This window comes from Pseudophryne corroboree, assembly GCF_028390025.1.
Source record: "Pseudophryne corroboree isolate aPseCor3 chromosome 3 unlocalized genomic scaffold, aPseCor3.hap2 SUPER_3_unloc_14, whole genome shotgun sequence".
Lineage (NCBI taxonomy): Eukaryota > Metazoa > Chordata > Amphibia > Anura > Myobatrachidae > Pseudophryne > Pseudophryne corroboree.
Window position 1 is genome coordinate 2,704,265 of NW_026967502.1, and position 16,669 is coordinate 2,720,933.

Genomic DNA, 16,669 nt, shown 5'->3' on the forward strand with positions numbered 1-16,669 from the left:
GAGAACTCCAGGTCCTCCTCAGCCAGGGTATCAAATTGTAAAACCTTGCAAAAGTGTTTGAACCTGACCAAGTAGCTGCTTGGCAAAGCTGTAATGCCGAGACCCCTCGGGCAGCCGCTTAAGAAGAGCCCACCTTCCTTGTGGAGTGGGCTTTTACGGATTTTGGCAGCGGCAATCCAGCCGCAGAATGAGCCTGCTGAATCGTGTTACAGATCCAGCGAGCAATAGTTTGCTTTGAAGCAGGAGCACCCAGCTTGTTGGATGCATACAGGATAAACAGCGACTCAGTTTTCCTGACTCTAGCCGTCCTGGCTACATAAACCTTCAAAGCCCTGACCACATCTAGTAACTCGGAATCCTCCCAAGTCACGAGTAGCCACAGGCACCACAATAGGTTGGTTTATATGGAAAGATGACACCACTTTTGGCAGAAATTGTGGACGGGTCCGCAATTCTGCCCTGTCCATATGGAAAACCAGATAGGGGCTTTTATGTGACAAGGCCGCTAATTCTGACACACGCCTAGCTGAAGCTAAGGCTAATAGCATGAGCACCTTCCACGTGAGAAATTTTTACTCCACGGTTTTAAGTGGCTCAAACCAGTGTGACTTCAGGAAACTCAACACCACGTTAAGATGCCAAGGTGCCAATGGAGGCACAAAAGGGGGCTGAATATGAAGCACTCCCTTTACAAACGTCTGAACTTCAGGCAGGGAAGCCAGTTCTTTTTGAAAGAAAATAGACAGTGCCGAAATCTGGACCTTAATGGAACCCAATTTTAGTCCCAAAGTCACTCCCTCCTGTAGGAAGTGAAGGAAACGGCCCAGCTGGAATTCTTCCGTGGGGCATTCCTGGCCTCACACCAAGCAACATATTTTCGCCATATACGGTGATAATGTTTAGCAGTCACGTCCTTCCTAGCCTTTATCAGGGTAGGAATGACCTCATCCGGAATGCCTTTTTCTGCTAGGATCCAGCGTTCAACCGCCATGCCGTCAAACGCAGCCGCGGTAAGTCTTGGAACAGACAGGGCCCCTGTTGCAACAAGTCCTGTCTTAGAGGCAGAGGCCATGGGTCCTCTGAGAGCATTTCTTGCAGATCTGGATACCAAGTCCTTCTTGGCCAATCCGGAACAATGAGTATTGTTCTCACTCCTCTTTTTCTTATGATTCTCAGCACCTTGGGTATGAGAGGAAGAGGAGGGAATACATAAACCAACTGGAACACCCACGGTGTCACTAGTGCGTCTACAGCTATTGCCTGAGGGTCTCTTGACCTGGCGCAATACCTTTGTAGCTTTTTGTTGAGGCGGGATGCCATCATGTCCACCTGTGGCAGTTCCCACCGACTTGCAATCTGCGTGAAGACTTCTTGATGAAGTCCCCACTCTCCCGGGTGGAGGTCGTGCCTGCTGAGGAAGTCTGCTTCCCAGTTGTCCACCCCCGGAATGAACACTGCTGACAGTGCTCTTACGTGATTCTCCGCCCAGCGAAGGATTCTGGTGGCTTCCGCCATTGCCACCCTGCGCCTTGTGCCACCTTGGCGGTTTACATGAGCCACTGCGGTGATGTTGTCCGACTGAATCAGCACGATTGGTCGCGAAGCAGAGTCTCCGCTTGACGTAGGGCGTTGTATATGGCCCTTATTTCCAGGATATTGATGTGAAGGCAAGTCTCCTGACTTGACCACAGACCTTGGAAATTTCTTCCCTGTGTGACTGGCCCCCACCCTCGGAGGCTTGCATCGGTGGTCACGAGGACCCAGTCCTGAATGCCGAATATGCGGCCCTCGAGAAGGTGAGCACTCTGCAGCCACCACAGGAGAGACACCCTGGCCCTGGGGGATAGGGTGATCAGCCGATGCATCTGTAGATGTGATCTGGACCACTTGTCCAACAGATCCCATTGAAAGGTCCTCGCATGGAACCTACCAAAGGGAATGGCCTCATATGATGCCACCATCTTTCCCAGGACTCGCGTGCAGTGATGTACCGACACCTGTTTTGGTTTTAATAGGTCTCTGACCAGTGTCATGAGCTCCTGAGCCTTCTCCATCGGGAGATAAACCCTCTTCTGGTCTGTGTCCAGAATCATGCCCAGGAAGGGCAGACGAGTCGTAGGAATCAACTGCGACTTTGGAATATTTAGAATCCAGCCATGCTGTTGTAACACTTCCCGAGAGCATGCTACGCTGATCAGCAACTGCTCTCTGGACCTCGCCTTTATAAGGAGATCGTCCAAGTATGGGATACTTGTGACCCCCTTGCTTTCGCAGGAGCACCACCATTTCCGCCATCACCTTGATAAATATTCTCGGTGCCGTGGAGAGACCAAACGGAAACGTCTGGAATTGGTAATGACAATCCTGTACCCAAAATCTGAGGTACGCCTGATGAGGTGGATAAATGGGGACATGAAGGTATGCATCCTTTATGTCCAGAGACACCATAAAATCCCCCCTTCCAGGCTTGCGATGACCGCTCTGAGCGATTACATGTTGAACTTGAACCTTTTCAGGTATATGTTCAGGGATTTTAAATTCAATATGGGTCTGACCGAAACGTCCGGTTTCGGTACCACAAACATGGTCGAATAATAACCCTTCCCTTGTTGAAGGAGGGGAACCTTGACCACCACCTGCTGAAGATACAATTTGTGAATTGCAGCTAACACTATTTCCCTCTCTAAGGGGGAAGCTGGCAGGGCCGATTTGAGGTATCGGTGAGGGGGCATCTCTTCGAATTCCAGCTTGTATCCCTGAGACACAATCTCTATTGCCCATGGATCCACCTGGGAGTAAACCCACTTGTGGCTGAAATTTCGGAGATGCACCCCCACCGGGCCTAGCTCCGCCTGTGGAGCCCCAGCGTCATGCGGTGGATTTAGTGGAAGCCGGGGAGGACTTCTGTTCCTGGGAACTAGCTGTGTTGTGCAGCTTCTTTCCTCTGCCCTTGCCTCTGGCAAGAAAGGACGCACCTCGGACTTTCTTGTGTTTTTGTGATCGAAAGGACTGCATTTGGTAATACGGTGCTTTCTTAGGTTGTGAGGGAACATATGGCAAAAAGTTTGACTTTCCAGCAGTAGCTGTGGAGACCAGGTCTGAGAGACCCTCCCCAAACAACTCCTCACCCTTGTAAGGTAAAACCTCCATGTGCCTTTTTGAGTCAGCATCGCCTGTCCACTGCCGAGTCCACAGGACCCTTCTGGCAGAAATCGACATTGCATTTATTCTAGAGCCCAGAAGGCTAATGTCTCTTTGAGCATCTCTCGTATATAGGACAGCGTCTTTCATATGCCCCAGGGTCATTAATATAGTATCCTTGTCCAAGGTATCAAGTTCCTCAGATAAGGTATCCGTCCATGCTGCTACAGCACTACACACACAGGCCGACGCAATTGCAGGCCTTAGTAAGGTACCTGAATGTGTATAAATGGACTTCAGGGTACCCTCTTGTTTTCTATCCGCAGCATCTTTTAGGGTGGCCGTATCCTGTGACGGCAGGGCTACCCTCTTGGATAAGCATGTTAGAGCTTTGTCCACCCTAGGGGAGGATTCCCAGCGTAACCTGTCCGTTGGCGGGAAAGGATACGCCATAAGCATCTGTTTGGAAATCTGCAGTTTTTTATCTGGAGATTCCCAAGCCTTTTCACATAACTCTTTTAGCTCATGTGAAGGGGGAAAGGTCACCACCTGCCTTTTTTCCCCATACATATGAACCCTCTTGTCAGGGACTGGGGTTTCCTCTGTGATGTGCAACACATCCTTCATTGCTATAATCATATAACGGATGGCTTTAGCCAATTTAGGCTGTAACTTTGCATCATCGCAATCGACACTGGAGTCAGAATCCATGTCGGTATCTGTGTCAACAATTTGAGATAGTGGGCGCTTCTGAGACCCTGACGGCCTCTGCGACATAGGATCAGGCATGGGCTGCGACCCCGACTGTCCTAAGGTTTCAGCTTTATCCAACCTTTTATGCAAGGAATTAACATTATCATTTAAAACCTTCAACATATCCATCCAATCAGGTGTCGGCGCCGTCGGCGGCGACCCCACATTCATTTGCTCCCGCTCTGCTTCCACATAACTTTCCTCGTCAAACATGTCGAAACAAGCGTACCGACACACCACATACACAGGGGATGCTCTTTTTGAAGACAGTTCCCCCACAAGGCCCTTTGGAGAGACAGAGAGAGAGTATGCCAGCACACACCCCAGCGCTATATGTCCCAGGAATCACACAGTAACTTTGTGTTAACCCAGTAGCTGCTGTATAATATGTTTTTGCGCCTAATTTATGTGCCCCCCCCCTCTCTTTTTACCCTCTTCTACCGTGAATCTGCAGGGGAGAGCCTGGGGAGCTTCCTCTCAGCGGAGCTGTGGAGAGAAAATGGCGCTGGTGAGTGCTGAGGAAGAAGCCCCGCCCCCTCAGCGGCGGGCTTCTGTCCCGGGTTTCTGTACACAATTATGGCGGGGGCTCATGCATATACACAGTGCCCAACTGTATATATGCCCAACTTTTGCCAAGAGGTCCTAATTGCTGCCTAGGGCGCCCCTCCCCTGCACCCTACAATGACCGGAGTATGTGGGTGTAGTGTGGGAGCAATGGCGCACAGCTGCAGTGCTGTGCGCTACCTCAGTTTGAAGACTGGAGTCTTCTGCCGTCGATTTTGAAGTCTTCTTGCTTCTTTCACCCGGCTTCTGTCTTCCGGCTCTGCGAAGGGGACGTCGGCGCGGCTTCGGGATCGGACGACAAAGGGTGAGATCCTGTGTACGATCCCTCTGGAGCTAATGGTGTCCAGTAGCCTAAGAAACAAGACCTATCTGCAGAGAGTAGGGCTGCTTCTCTCCCCTAAGTCCCACGATGCAGAGAGTCTGTTGCCAGCAGATCTCCCTGAAAATAAAAAAAAAACCTAACAAAATACTTTCTTATAGCAAGCTCTGGAGAGCTCACTAAACAGCACCCAGCTCGTCTGGGCACAGATTCAAACTGAGGTCTGGAGGAGGGACATAGAGGGAGGAGCCAGAGCACACTAGTATCCAAATTCTTTCTTAAAGTGCCCTGTCTATTCCCCATGGTTCTTTACGGAGTCCCCAGCATCCACTAGGACGTTAGAGAAATACGGGGGACCTACGTCTTTTGTCCCCCGTATTTTTGGCACCAGGACCGGATGCAGAGCCCGGTGCTGGTTGTTAAAATACGGGGGATCCCCTGTCATTTGTCAAAGTCAGAAAAATATCATGGTGCACACTGCCATATTTGCACCTCATATGTGTCCCCGCTGCGCATGCGTACGCTCTCCCATGCGTGCGCATACTCGCTGTTGCGTGCACCCGCAGGCGCATGGTATGCGCATTTACGGTAGAGTTTATGTGCGCCTAGCGTGCGACTCAATCGTTACATATTTTTACCATATAATGTATTTTGTAGATTATGGTCCCTTTGATAGAATCTGAAAGTTTAGTTAATGTAGCATGTTCATAGACAAAGAGATCCCTCTTTGTTTGATACGAAGGATCAGACAGGGGTTACGCAGTGGTGTTTAGTATCCATCGGAAGAGTATTTAATTAGCAATATTCCGGTGTTGGTTTGAAGCAGATTAATCGCTCGTGCGAATAGTTATGGACATAAGAAGTTTATGGACTTTTACTATTATTTGCACTTTATTATCCATGCGGCGGGAAACCTAGTTCCCCACCCACCTGAGCAGTTGGAAATAGTCACAGCCCACCTGTATGAATCAACCTATGACCTTTTGTTATAATGCGAAGACTAATTCCTGTGTCCAATGAACAATGAGATTGTAGGGACCATTGTATTGTATTGTGTGTGGTGTATATATAGACGAGCCGATCTGATCCAGCTCCACTCTACTCTCTTAAACGGTTCTCATCACTGATAATCGGGAGCTGGATATTCAGAAAGGCGCATGCGATTGTTCCCCTTGTGCGTAAGTTTCTCCGCAATCATATTGTCTTTATTGTTATTGTGAGCCATATCTCTCTCTCTCTCCTCTCCTCTTTCTCTCCCTTTTTCTCTTAAGTGTTATTGTACTGCTATTGTATTTCATGTGTAGTTATCTGGTTAGGTAGTCTATGTTATATTGGTAGTGTATGACTTGTATTGTATTATTCTTTTGCAAATAGAACGTTCATATAAGGTGTTAGAACCTAAGACCGGTATCTGTGTATTTCTTATATTTCTAAGTCTTCTCAGAGCGTCGGAGACGCTCGTACAGCTTTCAAGTTAATAAGGTTACACTGCGTTACATTTACACCCTATTACTGCACCAAGGTTTACTGCATAAATACATTGTTTATGGTATAGTTATAAAAGTTTAACATTGTGAGCGTTAGCGCCACTTGTGATCTCCTCGTGGTCCCAAGCGTCCGCTACGCTAATAGCATATCATTACGTTAGTCGGCAGCCTATAGCGTGCCTGCCTGTGCTCTCTTGGCCGTGAGCGAACGTGACGCTTGAGCGTCTCGACCACGGCTAAGCGATTGTTACGCAACGTGCGTACCCTTACGGTATTCCATACGCCAATAGCGTACTGTGTTCTTTGACCTTTTAAAGGGTTTTTTAGTTTAGATAAATATTAGGCTTTATCAATTGGCGCTCGTCCGTCCTTCACATATCTGTACTAGGTAATTTCAGCAGACATTATCCATCAGCAAAGGGCGGGAGGTCATATTCTTCGTAGTGCTGCCTGGATAAGCGTCTGCTTCGCTTAGTAAAGGGTGCTGAAGGAATCCGGAACCGGAGGTAAGAACAGCATGCTAGTATCTTTTAAAACTGTTTATTTTTGTCTTGCGTACGCACGCACGCATATACATATCTGCATTTCTTTTCATTCGTGTATTTTCATATCACTCTCATGTTTGCCATTTCACAATTGATAACGGGCTAAGAAAGATTTGTTGCTATTAGTAGTTAAAGAGTAAAAGTAATACATTTAAGGGGTAATTTGTAAAGCACGCACACAGATTTGCCTAAAGATACAAGGAGAGATCTGTGTGGTGCTCGGTAGATGATTGAGAATCATCTACATTGATAAACGTGTAAATTGTGTTCCGGTGGATATCTGCCTTGCGTACACGTGTCTCTAACAAAAGGCTGAGACTCGCGTACGCAACCCAAAGGCCTACGCACGCAGTGTATATTACGCAACGGAGCGTCTGGGTACGCCCACGTAACTCAAATCACACGATAGTATTATTTTAACAGGCGAAAAGGTGGCAACGCGATAAATAGCGCAAGTCAATTTTAGTGTCCGAAATTTAAGCTAATAGATCCTTCTCCAATTTGCGACTCATCTGGTCTAAAGGAAAAAAAATTCTGCGCAGAAATAGAAATAGAAACAAAAGTAAAGTGTACATGTGGTGAGTGAGTGTTTGCATATATAAGTTTCTACAATTTTTGGGATTGAACCACAGGAAATCATCGAGTTCTCGTGAAGTACATACGTGTAAGTGACATGCATGGTGGCTTGGGAGGCATCCCTTGTTAAACATACAAAGAGCATTAGAGTATAGCAGACCAGGAGGTCATACTGTAGCAGACCAGGAGGTCTTAAAACAGACCAGGAGGTCTAGGTACAGCAGACAAAAAAAGTCCGCTATAGAGACAAGTAGCACAACACCAGGGAGGGTTGGTGCGGAACCCATATAGGCCATTAAAGCTCAGGCTGAAGGAATTCGCAGCTGCAAAATTTCAATTCCGTTGGTCGCTCCGTACATAAGATTAGTTGCTTATGTGCTGAACGATTGTACCGCACGTAATTGTGTGCATTAGTTAGTAATCTGACCCAGTGCCATTTGCGTACGAAAAGGGTCATAAACGCTATTTGTACATTCTAACGTGATTTGTGTAATTTTTTATTTTAAGGGAAGTTCGCTGGTCACTCAGGGACTATCCAGCAACCAATAGTTACTGGAAAGAGTAAGTGCTCTTCGGATCACCCTCACATGTTCCAGTAAATAGCGGTTCAGGTCGCAGGGGCCCTGGGTCGAGTACGCCAGCGCTATGGCAGTGTGTGGGCGTATTGGTCGGCGTGGGCGAGTGAGTGGGGTACTCGGTAAACCGCCACCGTCGGCCTATCTCGAACATCTTGGTTTTTGTAAGGGTTCGCTGAAGACCCTGATTAAAGTCAGAGGTAGTGAAAGCAACACCTGCAAGTTATGGGGGCCAGTTGTTCAGGTAGGGGGCGATCAACCTCGGTTCGGGTTGATTCAGTAAACCGACCAATCGGGTCGGTAAGGTATGTAATGTGTGAAAAATACGGTTCACACACAGAGGTTTTATGTGATGAATGGGAAAGAATGACTGTACATGACGGGGAGAAGTTCCCAAGAGTAGGCAGCTTTAGCCCAGATGTGTTACTAAATCTAAGGAGAAGAATATGTCTCATTAAATCAACAAAGAGACGGATCAAACATTATGATTATTTACAGTTATGGCAACAGGAGGGTGAAATACAGAGAGGATTGGCTCAGGCGGCGGGATCTAACCCTATCAGGAAACTGGTAGCCACGGCACCACCGCCACCATATATATCAGGAGAGAAATTGGTTGCGGAGAATGACGCACTAGGGTGTAATAAACAGACATTTAGTAATTGTATAAATGTTAAGGATAATGTTAATAAGTTAACTAATGCAAATATTAACCCGTGCAAGTTGTACCCTGTTTTAAACTTTCCCCAGGAGTGTGATCAAGAGGACGAATCGACAACAATATCGGCGCTCTCTCTAGCAGCCACCATATCAGAAACAGCAGTAGGCACGTCTCAACCCCCGAGATTAGTAACAAAGGCCCCTAGCGGAGGGACAGGTGAGGTCGTATCAACGGGTAAGTACTGCACCATACACTATGCTGAAACCATTTCACCACAGGCTATAGAATCTACCGTATTTGCTGGCGTATAAGACGACTGGGCGTATAAGACGACCCCCCAACATTTCCACTCAAAATATAGAGTTTGTTATATACTCGCCATATAAGACTACCCCCTCTTCCGCACACCTTCCACACACCAAATAAAACGTAAAAGAACATCAGATTTGATTTGATTTGATTTCTCAGAAACACAGGCAGGCAGCCCACAACCCAGAGGAACTCTGGCAACACACTGTAGAAGACTAGAAGAAAAACAGCGGGCGCCACCTCCTCGTGTATAACCTTTTAATAGATCCGTAAAACAGAGATAAAAATTGGTCCCTGCCGTCTCCCTGTCACTAAGTCAAAAAAAGGAGAAAGAAAGAATTCCCTATATTGGGCACACACGGACTGTATTATTTACATAAAGTCAACTATCTGTCACGATAGATGACCACTAATCTAAAATTTAACTTTTATTGAAGTCTTTTAAAACATGAGCGAAATATAGTGCACGTGAATAAATTGTGAAAACATAATAAAGTGAATTTAAAAAGCTTAGCCACTGTAGTTGTTGTATTTCTTCACTGTCTCCAGTATCTAAACAATGTTGCAATATTTGTAGCAATGCTCGTTACTTTGTGTCTGCTATTGATACCTTTGTATCTAGGAGTAAAAGTGCTGCAATTTCAATATGCCACCATTGTTTTGATTTCTACAGTGTACACATCACTGACTAATTGTACTTATGGTGGATCATAACTTGAAGTGCCTCCTGTTATAAGGAAAATTTGCTTATCCTAGAAAAATTCCATGTGCTGCTATATATGAAACCTGAATTTATGATTTATTCAGGATGTCATTATTCATGATTTATGTATCACCCCCAAATATACATACGCGTGGCATGTGGGGATGTTTCACACGCCGTTTTTCATATGCTGCTGACCTTAGGGCATTTGTGTTTCTATGTTGTATGGTTTTAGTTAGCTAAACGCTCTTTTACTATGTGGTTATAATCCACACTTGTTATTTCGTCAGCTCCTCTTGCACACACGTGTATAATATATTGCAGGCTCTATGATACTTTCATATATATTTTAACAATTTTTTATATATTTGCTGCACACAGTGGGAAAATAATTCTATGTGCACACACTGGGAGATTTATTCAAGGCAATATATGTGTTGCCCCTCCTCTTACATACGGTGCAGCAGTCCCTTATGGTATGTTCCTCCAATTAGGCACTTATCACAAATCCCACACTGGGATGTATGTAGATATATACCCAGTTGTCGGGGCCCCACATACAGTGACTGCACAATGCAGCTCTGTTGTCCTGCAGCGTGTTATATAATAACGCCGCACGTGTCAGCTGGAAGCCGCTGACCGCGGCTCTCCTGTGTGGAAGCCCCGACTGACTCTGTGCAGTGTGAGGGCTGTCTGCAGCGCAGTGTGCACACGGATGTATCCCACGTATGAGGGATACATCCGTGTGCACACTGCGCTGCAGACAGCCCTCACACTGCACAGAGTCAGTCGGGGCTTCCACACAGGAGAGCCGCGGTCAGCGGCTTCCAGCTGACACGTGCGGCGTTATTATATAACACGCTGCAGGACAACAGAGCTGCATTGTGCAGTCACTGTATGTGGGGCCCCGACAACTGGGTATATATCTACATACATCCCAGTGTGGGATTTGTGATAAGTGCCTAATTGGAGGAACATACCATAAGGGACTGCTGCACCGTATGTAAGAGGAGGGGCAACACATATATTGCCTTGAATAAATCTCCCAGTGTGTGCACATAGAATTATTTTCCCACTGTGTGCAGCAAATATATAAAAAATTGTTAAAATATATATGAAAGTATCATAGAGCCTGCAATATATTATACACGTGTGTGCAAGAGGAGCTGACGAAATAACAAGTGTGGATTATAACCACATAGTAAAAGAGCGTTTAGCTAACTAAAACCATACAACATAGAAACACAAATGCCCTAAGGTCAGCAGCATATGAAAAACGGCGTGTGAAACATCCCCACATGCCACGCGTATGTATATTTGGGGGTGATACATAAATCATGAATAATGACATCCTGAATAAATTATAAATTCAGGTTTCATATATAGCAGCACATGGAATTTTTCTAGGATAAGCAAATTTTCCTTATAACAGGAGGCACTTCAAGTTATGATCCACCATAAGTACAATTAGTCAGTGATGTGTACACTGTAGAAATCAAAACAATGGTGGCATATTGAAATTGCAGCACTTTTACTCCTAGATACAAAGGTATCAATAGCAGACACAAAGTAACGAGCATTGCTACAAATATTGCAACATTGTTTAGATACTGGAGACAGTGAAGAAATACAACAACTACAGTGGCTAAGCTTTTTAAATTCACTTTATTATGTTTTCACAATTTATTCACGTGCACTATATTTCGCTCATGTTTTAAAAGACTTCAATAAAAGTTAAATTTTAGATTAGTGGTCATCTATCGTGACAGATAGTTGACTTTATGTAAATAATACAGTCCGTGTGTGCCCAATATAGGGAATTCTTTCTTTCTCCTTTTTTTGACTTCCTATAGTTATAATTTCCCTGGAGCACCTCCCAATAAAAGGCATATATATGCATTATTGAATTTAAAGGGAAAGGACACAAAATATTATATGGATATAATCTTCTGAAATAAATGTCTGTGCGACCCCTCTCTCTTCATTGAAAGTCTCCCTGTCACTAGCAGCTGTCTGGTCTGCCCTGTAGTACCAGTATTAAGCCCCCCTCACCTGCAGCTTCCCTGCAGTGCTGCCGCTGTCCCCCCTGCCTTAGCCGCTGCCCCCCCCTTCTTATGCATACCAAATCTTATACTGTAAGTGCTGCCGATGTCCGCCTGTCACTGCTGAATGTCGGCTCCTGCTCAGTGACATGAGCCGGGTGCTGCACTGTAACAATACGTGCAGCACCTGGCTCCTGTCCCTGTGTAGGAGCCGGACGTCACACAGCTTCACCCGTACACTCACCGTACAGATAGAGGCACTTCACGGGGGAAGTGGGGGGCAGCCAACATCATCTTCTCAACCACCACTGCTGAAAACGGGGGTCCGCCCGCGAGCCCGCTAGGCCACGCCCCTGTTTCGCGACTTCCCACGCCGGCGACTTCCCGCCCGGCGTATAAGACGACACCCGGCGTAAAAGACGACCCCCCGCTTGGAGGCATGTTTTTCAGGGGGAAAAAGTCGTCTTATACGCCAGCAAATACGGTACGCAGAATGATGTTATTAAACTTAATCCCGTTAGGGTAATAGCAGTGCCAAATGGGAAAACGGACGCTTCAGGAGTCACTCCTGTCAGAAACATCGCCATGCACTGCCCGTTTACCTGAATGGAATTAAGGGCAATAGTGTCTGAATTCCCTGATCCTAGGAAAGATCTAGTTGCTAGTCAGAAATACATCAGAGACCTAGGGAACACTGTAGAGCCCAATAACAAAGACTGGCAGATATTGCTGAGGGCATGTTTACCCTCCAATGTCGACCCAGAAAGGTTTTTAGCCGAGTGTAAATTAGATGGAGATGTACCCCTTACGGATGTGTACAACCAAGACAATGTAAAAAGAATTAATTTACAGTTAAAAGAGTATTTTCCAGCTGTAGCCAAATGGAACAGAATTTTCTCCATTAAACAAAAGGAGTCAGAAACAGCTGCTGAGTATTTTCATCAGGCACTACTAGAAATGGCTAAATACACAGGCATAGACGACATTAAAACCAATGTAAATCATAGAGAAGTAGCAGTATCTGTGTTGATGGATGGGTTAAAGGAGGTATTGAAGGCAAGGGTACAGACCACGCAACCATGTTGGCGAGGTCTGTCGGTGGCTACTTTGAGAGAGGCAGCTATTGATCACGATCGAAACATCACCAGACACAGGGAGTCACAAAGTGATAAGTTAATGGCCGTAAGTATACAGGCTTTGACCACAAGGCAACCTCTGTATAAATCTCCGACCCCTGTGGGTAAGTCAAATGTGGTAACTTGTTATTCCTGTCATAGAGAGGGACACTTTGCACGAGACTGTAGAATGAAAAATACACAAAAATCATATCAACCCCCTAGACAACGACATGACACACGAAATTGGGATCAGGGTCCGCAGAAACGGAGTTATGAGCCACATACAGGGGAAACAAAAAGGTATCCCCCAAAAAGAGACTGGCAAGCTTCTGGTAGTTCCCATTTAACCCCTTCTCAAGTAGTTGCTGCCAGCGGGATTCAGGGAGGTCACCATACCCAATAGGGGTGTGGCCACACCTGTAATCTGCAGCCAGTAAAATTGATTGCAAGTCTTGGAAGTGAACCCGAAATTGCAATTGATGTAGCTGGTAAATCATTGAACTTTCTTGTAGATACGGGGGCGGCCAAATCAGTGATAAATTCGACAGTGGGCATGAGAACCACTGGTAAGACAATTCCAGCCATGGGAGTAACGGGAGTAGTCCAGCACTACCCTGTTAGCAAACCAGCCGAGGTTACAGTAGGGCCTTTGCATACCAAGCATTCCTTTCTGTTGGCTGCATCGGCACCGACTAATCTCCTGGGAAGAGATTTGTTGTGTAAAATGGGGTGCGTCATTTATTGTACTCCTGAAGGTGTATTCTTAGACATACCTGAGAATAACGCTCAGGAAGTGCGAGACATGTTAGACTCCCCATCAAAATTAATGACACATACTGTTATGATAAATAGGAATCCATCCCAGGTAGAAGAAATGACATCCCAAATACCAGAGTCACTTTTGACTAAAGATGGAGAAGACACTGGATTAATGGCAAACGTAGCTCCAGTAGTTGTACAAGTAAAAGATGGTAGGATAGCTCCAAAAATCCCACAATACCCTCTGAAGCCAGAGGTGGAGTTAGGAGTATATCCCGTAATAGAGCGCTTGCTACAACAGGGCATTCTGGTAAGAACATCCAGCACTGCCAATAGTCCCATCTTCCCTGTGAAAAAGAGTGGGGGGAGGGGTTACAGGCTAGTGCAGGATCTAAGGGGGATTAACAAAATAGTTGAGAGTCGGTTCCCCGTAGTGCCAAATCCAGCTGTCATCGTTATGCAGATCCCTCCCACTGCAAAATTTTTCACTGTTATTGACCTCTGCTCCGCTTTCTTCTCGGTACCTCTGCACCCTGACAGACAATATTTGTTTGCATTGACATACAGAGGAGTCCAATACACATGGACTCGATTACCACAAGGTTTCATAGACAGTCCAAGTATATTTTCCCAGGCTTTGCATGATTGTTTACAGTCTTTCCAACCAGACAGTGGATCAATATTGATACAGTACGTGGATGATTTACTACTGTGTTCAGATTCATTGGAAGCGTCCCTGAGAGATACGAAACAGCTCCTGTTTCATCTTTCAGACACAGGACACAAGGTTTCCAAAGACAAGTTGCAACTATGCCAAACTAAAGTAAAATATTTAGGACACTGTCTAACACAAGGACTGAGACACCTGACCGCTGATAGAATCCAAGCAATTAGAGACATGACTCTGCCACAAACCCAGCGACAGATCAGAACGTTTTTAGGAATGTGTGGGTATTGCCGTAACTGGATCCCAGGGTTTTCCATTCTAGCATTACCTTTGCAGGAGATGGTCTCATCAAACAAACCTGATCGGATTTCGCATACAGACGAATCCGAGATGGCATTTGAGAGACTTAAACAGTGCCTAACGCAGGCGCCAGCATTAGGTATGCCAGACTATGGGAAACCCTTTGAGCTATACGGAACAGAAAGTGCTGGTTGCGCGGCAGGCGTCCTAACCCAGAAGCACGGTGATGCCAGCAGGCCGGTAGCATACTACAGCGCTCAGCTAGATACGGTAGCGCGATCCCTCCCCACATGCTTGCGAAGTGTTGCTGCGATAGCATTGCTAGTAACGAAAAGCGAAGATGTAGTGCTAGGTCACAACCTCACAATTCATACACCGCATGCAGTGTCAGCCTTGCTAAATTCTGCCCAAACCAGGCACGTCTCATCAGCGCGGTTTACAAGATGGGAATTGGCATTAATGGCCCCCGTAAACATCACCATAAGGAGATGCAGTGCATTAAATCCTGCAACATATCTCCCAGGTGTGCCTGGACAGGCACAAAGGGTGGAGGATGAGAGTGATGGGGAAGGAGGATTTAATACAAAAGATGACATGCATGATTGTATGGAATATTTGACCCAAAATTTCACAGCAAGGCCTGACATCAGTGACAACCCACTGGAAGATGTAGATTTAACTTTCTACACTGACGGTAGTTGTCACAGACAGACGGACTCGGGAGACTTGTGTACTGGATACGCAGTCGTAGATGACCAATGCACCATAGAAGCAGAACCGCTAGGCCCACCTCACTCAGCCCAGGTTGCTGAACTGGTTGCCCTAACCAGAGCATGTGAATTGGCTAAGGGCAAGTCAGCCAATATCTACACCGATTCTAGATACGCCTTCGGGGTAGTCCATGATTTCGGAGCCCTATGGCGCCTCAGAAATTTCATGACGGCAGCTGGTACACCGATAGCGCATGCAGCTCACATCAAAAGGCTTCTAACAGCGATACAGGAACCCGACAGAGTGGCTGTTATCAAGTGTAAAGCACACACATATAGCCAGGACCCAGTATCACTTGGTAACAGCCGAGCAGACGAAGCTGCTAAGTTAGCAGCTGGTACCCCCAGACAGACAGATACCACACAACTGATGGTATTTAATACCATCAACACACAGAAGTTGTGTGAAATGCAAAATTTGTGTTCCACACAGGAAAAGGCAGTCTGGAAGGCAAAAGGATATGGCCAGGAGTCCTCAGGACTCTGGACAGATGGACAGGGTAAACCAGTGGCCCCCAGAGCATATCTTCCATGTTTAGCTGAAGCAGCACACGGCTGAAGCAGCACACTCATCTGGGCAAGGAAGGAATGTGCAAGTTGGTAAGAGCATATTGGTGCGCCCCAGGATTTTCATCCCATGCAGGTAAGAGAGCAATGTCATGCCTTACCTGCTTGAGGAAGAATATCGGAAAGGCAATACCAACAGAACCATCTCATATACCACCTACAGGCGGCCCTTTTCAGGTAATACAGATTGACTTTATACAATTACCCCCTTGTCGAAATTTGAAATATGTACTTGTTTGTATAGATGTGTTCTCAAATTGGGTCGAAGCATTTCCTGCGGCCACAAATACCGCTATGTTTACTGCTAAGAAAATTGTGCAGGAATTTGTGTGTAGATATGGTATCCCTAGAATAATTGAAAGTGATAGGGGTACCCATTTTACAGGTGATGTCTTTCAAGGAATGTGTAAGTTGATGGGAATTGATAGTAAGCTGCACACTCCATACCGCCCCCAGGCGAGTGCGAAGGTGGAAAGAGTGAACAGCACTATTAAAAATAAACTGAGCAAAGTTATGGCAGAAACGGGATTGACATGGCCAGAAGCTTTACCCATTGTACTATACAGCATCAGAACCACTCCCAGGTCCCCTCTTAATCTGTCCCCCTTTGAAATCTTGTTTGGTCGACAACCGCATGTTATGATTAACCCTCAGGATGATTTGAAGTGTAACAATGAAGTGACTGTAAAATACCTGGTTAACATGAGTAAACAGCTAAGGAATTAAAATGATAATTTTAAGTTGGTGATTCCAGATTTGCCAGATAGTAATTGTCATGACATTGAACCTGGGGATTATGTAATGATACGGAAT